A 9,139-nucleotide genomic window follows, 5' to 3' on the forward strand; every position below is an offset into this window, starting at 1 on the left:
GTAACAGCAATCTAGCTCCTCTAAGTAACTCTATGACACTCGGAATGACATTATCTTGTTTTACAGATGAGAAAACCAAACCACAGAAAGGGTAAATGACGTCTCCAAAATCGCACAGGTGTAAATGAAACCAGACCATCTGAAACCAGAAGCTGTGACCTGACTTTGTGCGCCATTACATTAAGCTACAACTTTTTGAAGGCCTGCTCAGTCACTGTTTTACAAAAAAAAAAAAGAACATCCTTCTACTGTTAGAGCTGACTCAGAGCACAGAAGTGGAAAGGACTTAAAGTGCTCTGTGAGTTTATTTCTTAGTCCTTCACACTGAATCGAGGCCAAACAAGTTATTTTAATTGTTTAATTTCATGAGTACATCCACAGCTACAGTCCGTTCCTACAAAAGCATTTCAGACATTATTTCTTACTATATGTAATCTTATCTAGAGAGTCATAATTCATTCCTTGAACAATTAATAATCTTAAACATCTCCCCCAATCTCATTTTAGTGTTTAAAACCCCAAATATGGGCAATTGTTCCCCTTGTCAAAAATTACACATAATTATTTCAATCTCCACTGTAAACCCATCTTTATTCATCAAGGTTAAACGCAGTTTTATGAGCTATTCAAACTGCTAAAATACATACTTATTATTTATTACTGTTTTTAACAGTGTGTGACATTTCTGTTTACATTTCCAGACAGTATCTTTAGAAACTGTATATGTACTAATATTTGCAGAAATTAAACAATTACACTTTAGAGAAAAATTACTTTTAAAATAATGTGGAAAAGGGAAAAAAAATGTGGTGAGTTATATTTATTTCAAGTTTTAAAATTAGGTGATCAAAAGCCAACTATGCCCACAAGGGAACAGCACCAAAAGAAGTCATCCAAAACAGATTTCTTTCTATAAAAGCTTTGCACAAGAGCATATTTTTATTCAACACAACTAATTAAGTCAACAAATATTTGTTGCATCTCTACCACGTGCCAGACAGACACATGACAAAGCTGGGACGTGAACCCAGGCATGATTCAAAAGCCCAAGCTTTCAGCATGAGCAGGTTTCTAAAAAGAAACGTTAAGGGTTCTCAACAAATACTGTCTTCCAGAGAGAGTCTGCTTCCATTTTTATGTCCTAACATTTTAAACCTGTTCACCTAAACGGTGGGAAAGACTCAGGTAACTACATTGAGGTTTATCATAAATCTCTCCTAGAAATATAATAAAGTTGGATTCATCCCAAGTCTGTACCACCATCATTACTTTCTGTATCTGCATCTGCTTTTAAAAGGGAAAAACTAAATAATCCAGTAACAGATTAGTATGTACAAATCAATGTGGTCCAGGAAAAGAACTCAGAGCCACACGGCAAGCCTAGAGTTCAGGGGCAGCTCACCCTGCTTCTCCCCGCAGAGCAACCAGATGGGACAGCGTGAATGGAGGGACTCTGAAGCCCTGACACGTGAAGGCCACCGAATTCGAGGGTGAGCACTGGGGGTGAATGCAGCAACAAGAAGAGGACAATTCAACCCTCCCCCACCCCCATCTGGCAGGAAAGAGTGTGGTGGTGACCATGGAGGTGTTTACAGCCCAAATAATAAACCAGAATTAATGATTAACAAAAACAGAGCAGAAAGGATGAAGGGGGACACAAAAGAGGGAACAGGAAAGAGAAGAGGCAGAGTGCTCCAAGGCAAAGATGCACCTAGTCTCATCTGAAGCCCCTTTCCACCCACAGAAATAATTCCCACAGCAGCCTGAACTACCCAACTTCCTAAAACTCCCTACTGACCCCTTTTTACCCAAGGACTATCAGCCTGAGGCTAGTTAGTCCAACAACAAAGGGTGGGCTGCTCCAAAGTCACAGGCTACCAAACAATCTGAAATCAGAGAATGCCTCACAACAGGGCTAGTTATGTGAGTAAAATTACAGAGTAACAGACAAAAGCTCATTGAATGACTACTCTCCCCACCTTCTCCAAGAAAATGAGAACATGGAAGATCAACTGTCATCACCCACACCGAGCGTGAGGGGAAAGACAGGCTGCAGGCTGGCAAATAAAAAGCTTCAAAGATCAAGAAGCTGGAAGTGGCGGAAAGCGAGAGCTCAGAACCCAACAACTAGGGAAAATGTCCACAGCACAAAAAGTGAAGGATCTTTTCTGAAAGAAGAATGAAGCCATTATGCTCTTCAAGGAATTTGGAACGTATCAAATAGATCTTACAGCGATCAAAAGCAGTAAGACCACAAAACTAGAGGGAAAACTAGAGCTAAGGAAGAAAATTTAAGTTGAAATCCTCTCTATGACACACAACCATGCAGAACAGAATCAACGTGACAGAAGAGCACGTTGACAAAACGTTGACAAAAGCTTGACAAAAACCACACGGAATTCAAAACACTTCAAGGCAGTAAGAAACATGAAACAGCCAACGGTGAGCCAATGAACAGGTAACTGGTGTACCACCACCACCTCCTCCCAAAACCTTTCTGTGAGGATGGAAAAAAAAATGAATTAAGCATGAACCTCAAAAAAAAAAAAAAAAAAGGTGAGTGGGCACAAAATAAACTTAAAAGGCTGCAAAAGGAGAGGCTTAAAATATAAGCAAAAAACAAACACTTTAAACAAAGCTATTAAGTCATAATACTGAGGGCTGCTGCAAAACAAGCCTGAAAAGTTGCCTGAACTTAGTTCTTCCCAGATCCTCCTCCTCCCACTCAAAAGATAAGACATTACCAAGCACCTGGTATTTTTCAAGCCAGCCTGGTGAGCTGTTCCTCCTTTATACTAGTCTATGTCTACAGACTTGGCCCTTCCCTGTCAGGGCAAGAGAAGAGTAAGTTAGCAACGATTTTGGTTGAGAATTTCACTTTGGAGCAAGTTTATGAAGATTATTTTGAAAAGAGCTCCAGGAAAAGTTAACCATCCCTAATTAACCATTTCAATAAGCACTTGAAAGAATTTGTTTTTGTTCCACACATTTTCAGATATGGAGAACTGTTATGTTCCCAAATTGTCTAATTTTACCCACTTGTTAGGTAGATCACTCCAAAATTCTCACTTGATGATCAAAATTTAATAAATTTTGACCGTATTTTTCTCTGCCCAGTGTTGAGTATATTTTAAATATATATATGTATAAAGTAAATGTTATAAAACCTCACTAAATACAGGGAGAAATCAATTTCTCATTTTACTCAGCACTAAGCTGGGAATACTATCTACCTTAGAACAGTTGCAAGGATAAAATATGACCATAAACATACAAGTTCTTAACAAGTATTTTTACAGTGACTTATAGGTGGCAGCCTACTTGATTACTGAATTTTTTCTTGCTCTTCAACTCATTCACTGACTTCTAAACACAAGAGCCTGAGTGACCACACGACAGCTCTCAATCTTTTTAAACCCACACTTCCTCAGTAGTCACAAAACCATTCCCCCATTGTGTTTTCCTAATATAAACTCAATACTACATGCACTTTTTCAAACTACAATCTCCACCTCCAATAATCAAATATGACCCACCAGCACCTCCTTTTGAGAAGCAATGAAATCATAATACAAATCATGCATAAACTATCAAATACTGGAGAGCTAATAAACCGCTATTCCTAATTTCATAGAGTAAGACAGCTTAAATTATTTACATATTCGTTCCATAAACATTTATAAACTGAAACAGGACTTCAACTTCAAATGGCATATTCCCAATAAATTTTTCACATAAATACTGTCCTCATCACTCCTCTGAAACAATATTCCCTAGAACAAAATTAAATACTAATTTTTCCTTTACCTACCTGACATTTTTTTGGCCTTCACTGGCTCTTCACCTCTTCAACCACAAGAAGAATTAACTACTCCTTTCTCTGTGGTCCCCAAACATAATCCTAAGAGTGTCCAGCACAGTAAGCGTCAGACCTTCAGTGATGCTCAGTAATCCAGTGTTGTTTTACCTCAAATTTGTTATAATTGTGTTCATGCTGTGAACCACACCAGACTGGAGCTAGAGGGTCAGGGTCCAGGCCTTCACTTTGTACATCCTTCGTCTTATTTATATGTATAACATAAATGCGTATGTATTTTATATACGTACAATCGTGTATCAGAGTAGACAAACAGTATTCATTTGCGAAGCTAGACTGGATCCAGCCTTCTAACCATAACCATGCTGTCCTTTGGTCATGTCACACCTGCCATCCAGCCCTTTGCTCACGCTGTTCCAAGCTCCTCCACAAGCCTTCCCAACCCATTCAAGCCAATGCAGATCTTTTTCTCAAAATCTACTGGAGAATGCTATCTGGGATGGTATGCTGTGTAGAACATTCTGCGGTATTTGTTGTGGTTCCCTGGACTGAACCCAACTTGTCCCAACTAGACAGCAAGGCCCCAGGCAGCTTCCGGGCCCACAACAGCCCCAGCACCGCACCGCCCTGTGACCCGCACTCAGAGCACGGATGGATTCAAACGCAAGGGACGACGGAGCTGCATCCCGACCCGAGCCATCCGTGGCACATGGGGCTGCTGGGCACCGGCAGGCTCTCTGGAAGCAGTGACCTGGCACAGCACCGCCCCCCGGGGTGCCGATGGTGACAGAGAGCAAGAAGCGCCGTCTTCTGCGGTGCCAGGTCACACAGCAGCTCGCCAGGGACAGGAAGAAACCAGGAGACCCCCCATGGTGCAGACACACAAACCAAGTCACAGAGAAACCTGGGCACAGCCTGCATGAACCCAGGGCTCTCCAGTCAAGAACCCTTTACTGCTTCACACGACTTCTCTAAGAAGCATTGCTCTGCACCCCAAGCACACTCATCACAGGTAAAACTCAAAGATACCCAGGTCACTCACCAAGGTGTCACGTGAAGGAATCGGAATTGCAAACACACACGGGGGGGGGGGGGCTCTCCTGGATTCCTTCTCCTGGCCTCTCACGCCCTTTTCACTCCACACACTCACTGCGGTCCTTTCAACTGCAGCCTCCGGCGCCAGCCAGCTCATACAGGCTAAGAGCCCACCCCTCAGAGCCCAACCAGGCTGTCCAGGCTGAGCTTAGCTCCCCTCCCACCCTGAGCCCACCAGCACCATCCACTGTGGCCACCTCCTAGCCAGAACCTGGGCCCCTTCGCTCCTTTCTCCTCTTACCTCCTTTCTCCTCTTACCTCAGACTCACCAGCCCTGCATCCCACATTCGTGGTTCTTGTAGCCCCACCCACGTCATCCCCTTACCAGGGTCTCCAATGCTTTCTAATCACTCACTTTTATTATTAAAAAAAAAAAAATACATGTACCCCAAAATATGTATTTATAAACTAAAATGCATGCACTTCTACAGCAATGTATTAAGACATTACAAATCATAATAAAAATTTAAACCCTAAAGTAATAAGATTAAAATATATATTTATAATATTAAGTTTAGTATTTCCTTCCTACTCTCCAGTGAGTTACCTTACCCATCCCAGGGCTCCAGGACCCTGCAACCTGGAGACTGTACGAGATGAGCCCTGTAATAAGTTTACATGTGCATGTGTGTTTATACATATATGGAACATGTATATTTGAAGCAGTTTTTCACATACACACATAATTCAAAATGAGATAATATATTTTACACATGCTTTAGCATACTGCTAAATATAGTTAACCTTACCTTCTAAAGCAACAAACCCAAAACAAAGTTTAAGGGAGTTGACTTCTAAAAACCCACATTATATTATTTTACAAATAGAACTTAACTCTGTAAAAGCCTCATATTAGCCACCTTTAAAAGGATGAGAAATTTACAAAGCATAGCTGAGCCCCTTTTACACACAGCTCCTGAGAGAGCACATTTTCTCACCCATCGCCTGACACATCCTAAGGCTGCTAATGTTCTGGGGGTTCTATGGACCGCACCTCCTTTAACCTAGATATAAACTGTAATATATTTTCCGTTTTCTACAGCTGGAGGTACCGCTACCACTTCAGGGTCCCTTATCCCAGTCAGTGCATCCTCCCCACCCTGAGACTCCCAGCGCTGCAACAATACAGAAGCACAGAAATCCCACAATATACAATCAGTCAGAACAGACCTGCCAGCACAAGAGATACCTACCTGCACGTTTGCACAACACAATCCCCTAGGATTCTACTCACAACCTGACAGATCCTAACTCTCCACGCAAAGTGAGGAAATCGGTCCACAGGACCCCCTCAGACAAATCCAGCTTGTCACAAGTTAAGAAATGTCAAGTCTCAGAACTCAAAAGTTCTGAAACTTTTTTTACCAGTTGGGTATTTTCTCTCATCACTCCAGCAGAGTGGCTAACAGCAAACCAGCATACTTACAAAACGTTTTAAAATACAGATTTTCTAAAGATATATTATTATAATACCCCTTATAATACCCCCAATGATGTAGGCCACAATTTATTTGGCAAGAAACCAAACAATAAAGATACTAAGTGGCAAGCATTCCATGAAAACTAGAACCACTGATGGATTAATCTTCACCATTTTATAAAGTGACCAGATGTCCCCAGAGTTAGGAATTTACTGACACTAAAATAGGACTATAAATTCATTCAGTGATGCTGACTTGGGGCAGATTTTATTTGTACTGACCACAAAGTTGAGAAGGAAGCCTTAAATCCAGTGATTTTCAATACTGCTGATTCCGTGCTCTCCACACGCAGAATGTTGAGGGGATTAGAAAATAATCTTAATATAGAACTTAACATTCTTTTAAAGAACCAATGTTACAAAAACTTAAAATTTTAGGTCTGTGAAGTCAGCACAGATGACTTAAGAGTTCGTCTGCTTTCTATTTACAGAAGTAAAGTATTAACCACATCCCCCGTCTTTTTAACTAGCATTCTAATAACATCTTCCATTTTACACTGAATTTTAGTATAAGTAAAATGGCTTTCTCTTCAAATGCCGGTAACCACAATGCTGATTTGTTTCACGTGTTTTCTATTTATCAGTTAATCACCTTGGGTCACTCGCTTACTATCAATCAACGAACTAAGATTATGTTCAAGTGTGAACTTTACAGGGGACTCTTTTTTTTTTAATTAATAGACTTAATTTTTTTAGAGCAGTTTCAGGTTCACGGCAGAACTGGGCAGAACATAGAGTTCACACCCCCCACCCACACATGTATACTCCCCTACCTTCCATATCTCTCAACAGCGTTACAGGGGGACTCTTCAGTGAGCCCTGTCCTCCATGGGCCTTGACACCCTCAAACCTAGAGCAGGTAACTTGCAACCGAGACTCCTGAACACTTCCTAAAGCAGTCTACTATACAACCTATTAAAAACGCTGTAGTAGGATGTAGTTGAAAATGCCTAATCAAGATTCATTTAGCATCTGTTATTTTTGAACCATGAAAACAAAAAACAATCCAGTAATTCTACGCACCTAAATATTTACGTGGATCGCAGACCCAAAGAAGCCTTACTGATGACGTTATCCATCACATGCTGAGATTTTTTTGTAAAACCTTTAAATATATCAAGAAGGAAAGATCATCTACTCTAAGCCAAGTGTTTTCCATTTTCCATGTGATTTTCACGGACTGTACTTATGCGCGGGCTGCTAAACCCCATGGGTTCTCCCCACACCAGCTACTCCTGTGCCTCAGTGTCCTCACCTCAGCGTCCCCGGGATAAAAACAGCACCCGCGTCGCTGGATCGGTTCCAGGATTAAATGAGAAAACACAGGTCAAGTGCGGAGAGCTAAGCTCAGACCTAACTGTTGTTACTGTAATAACTATTACACTTATTATTACTGGAAGTATTGTTCCCATTTTACAAAGAAAAGGAACCTTAAAAAGTGTAATTCACTGGTGATCATACCAACTAGCGCTAGGTTTTTGACTACAAGCACACACGTGATGAAATAAGTTATTTCGGCGTTAAACACTGGCAATCTTAAAAATACAACCCACGAAGCATTAAGGTACGGCATGAATGAGGCACCGCCGGCGCGGATACCCAGAATGAGGCGAGAGGGGCCCCATGAGAAACCGACCCCGCGCCACCCCGCAGAGGGCAGCCCGGGCCGAGGCCGCTTCCCGGACGCCGGCCCGCGGAGGCCCCCGAGGCCGCGCCCACGGCTGGCGTCCGTGCTGCGGGTCCCGGCCTCTGAATCCACGGCCCCTGCGCCCCCAAGTCCTGGGCTGAGCCCTCAACCCCGCGCCCCCGCCCCCACGCCCCCAGCCTCTGAGCCCCCGGTCTCTGAGCGCCCCCGCCCCCCACGCCCCGGTCTCTGCGCCCCCGCCTCCACGCCCGCAGCCTCTAAGCCCCTGGTCTCTGAGTGCCCCGCCCCAACGCCCCCAGCCTCTGAGCCCCCGGTCTCTGAGCGCCCCCGACCCCACGCCCCCAGCCTCTGAGCCCCCGGTCTCTGAGCGCCCCCGACCCCCACGCCCCGGTCTCTGCGCCCCCGCCTCCACGCCCGCAGCCTCTAAGCCCCTGGTCTCTGAGTGCCCCGCCCCCACGCCCCCAACCTCTGAGCCCCCGGTCTCTGAGCGCCCCCGCCCCCCACGCCCCGGTCTCTGCGCCCCCGCCTCCACGCCCCCAGCCTCTGAGCCCCCGGTCTCTGAGCGCCCCCGACCCCACGTCCCCAGCCTCTGAGCGCCCTCGGCCTCCGTGCCCCCACGTCCCAGGGCTTAGCCCCCAGCCCCGCGCCCCCGCCCCCACGCTCCCGGCCTCTGAGACCCCGGCCTCTGCGCCCCCACCCTCTGAGACCCCGGCCTCTGCGCCCCCGGTCTCCGCGCCCGGGCCTGCCCGGAGGGTCCGGGAGCGAAGCCGGGAGCGGGCGCGGCCCGACTTCCTCCCCAACCGGACGGCTGGAATCCGCCCCGCGGCCGCGGCCAGGGCCCCGACGCCCCCACCCCACCCCCGAGGCCCCGGCCGGGCCGCGCGCCCAGCCCGCCGCCCGCCCCGCCGGGCCTACCTTCTCCCGCGGCGTCTGGCCCGCGCCCGGCTCGGCCTGTGCTCCACGGCTCCCGCTCGGCCTGTCCCGAGGGCTGGCGTGGCCTCCCGGGCTCGGGCGCGGCGGCGGCAGCGGCTCCTCCTTCTCACGGGCGGGGGAGGAGACTCGGCGGCGCGGGGCCGCCTCCCAGCAGGAAACGACCCCCACG

General features: G+C 46.0%; 1 protein-coding gene across 3 annotated transcripts in view; it reads right to left on the bottom strand.

Moving 5' to 3' along the window:
* ITGB1 (integrin subunit beta 1) overlaps positions 1–9,111 on the bottom strand; it is a 38,992-nt gene extending 29,881 nt beyond the window's left edge. For 2 of the 3 annotated variants that reach the window (XM_074358220.1, XM_074358219.1), the window contains exon 1: positions 8,953–9,111. The gene's annotated coding sequence lies outside the window, so the exon portion shown is untranslated. The remainder of the gene's footprint in view (positions 1–8,952) is intronic. The other variant, XM_074358221.1, reaches the window with a different exon arrangement.
* Between the last annotated feature and the right edge of the window lie 28 nt (positions 9,112–9,139).

Source organism: Camelus bactrianus, chromosome 35, assembly GCF_048773025.1.
Source record: "Camelus bactrianus isolate YW-2024 breed Bactrian camel chromosome 35, ASM4877302v1, whole genome shotgun sequence".
Lineage (NCBI taxonomy): Eukaryota > Metazoa > Chordata > Mammalia > Artiodactyla > Camelidae > Camelus > Camelus bactrianus.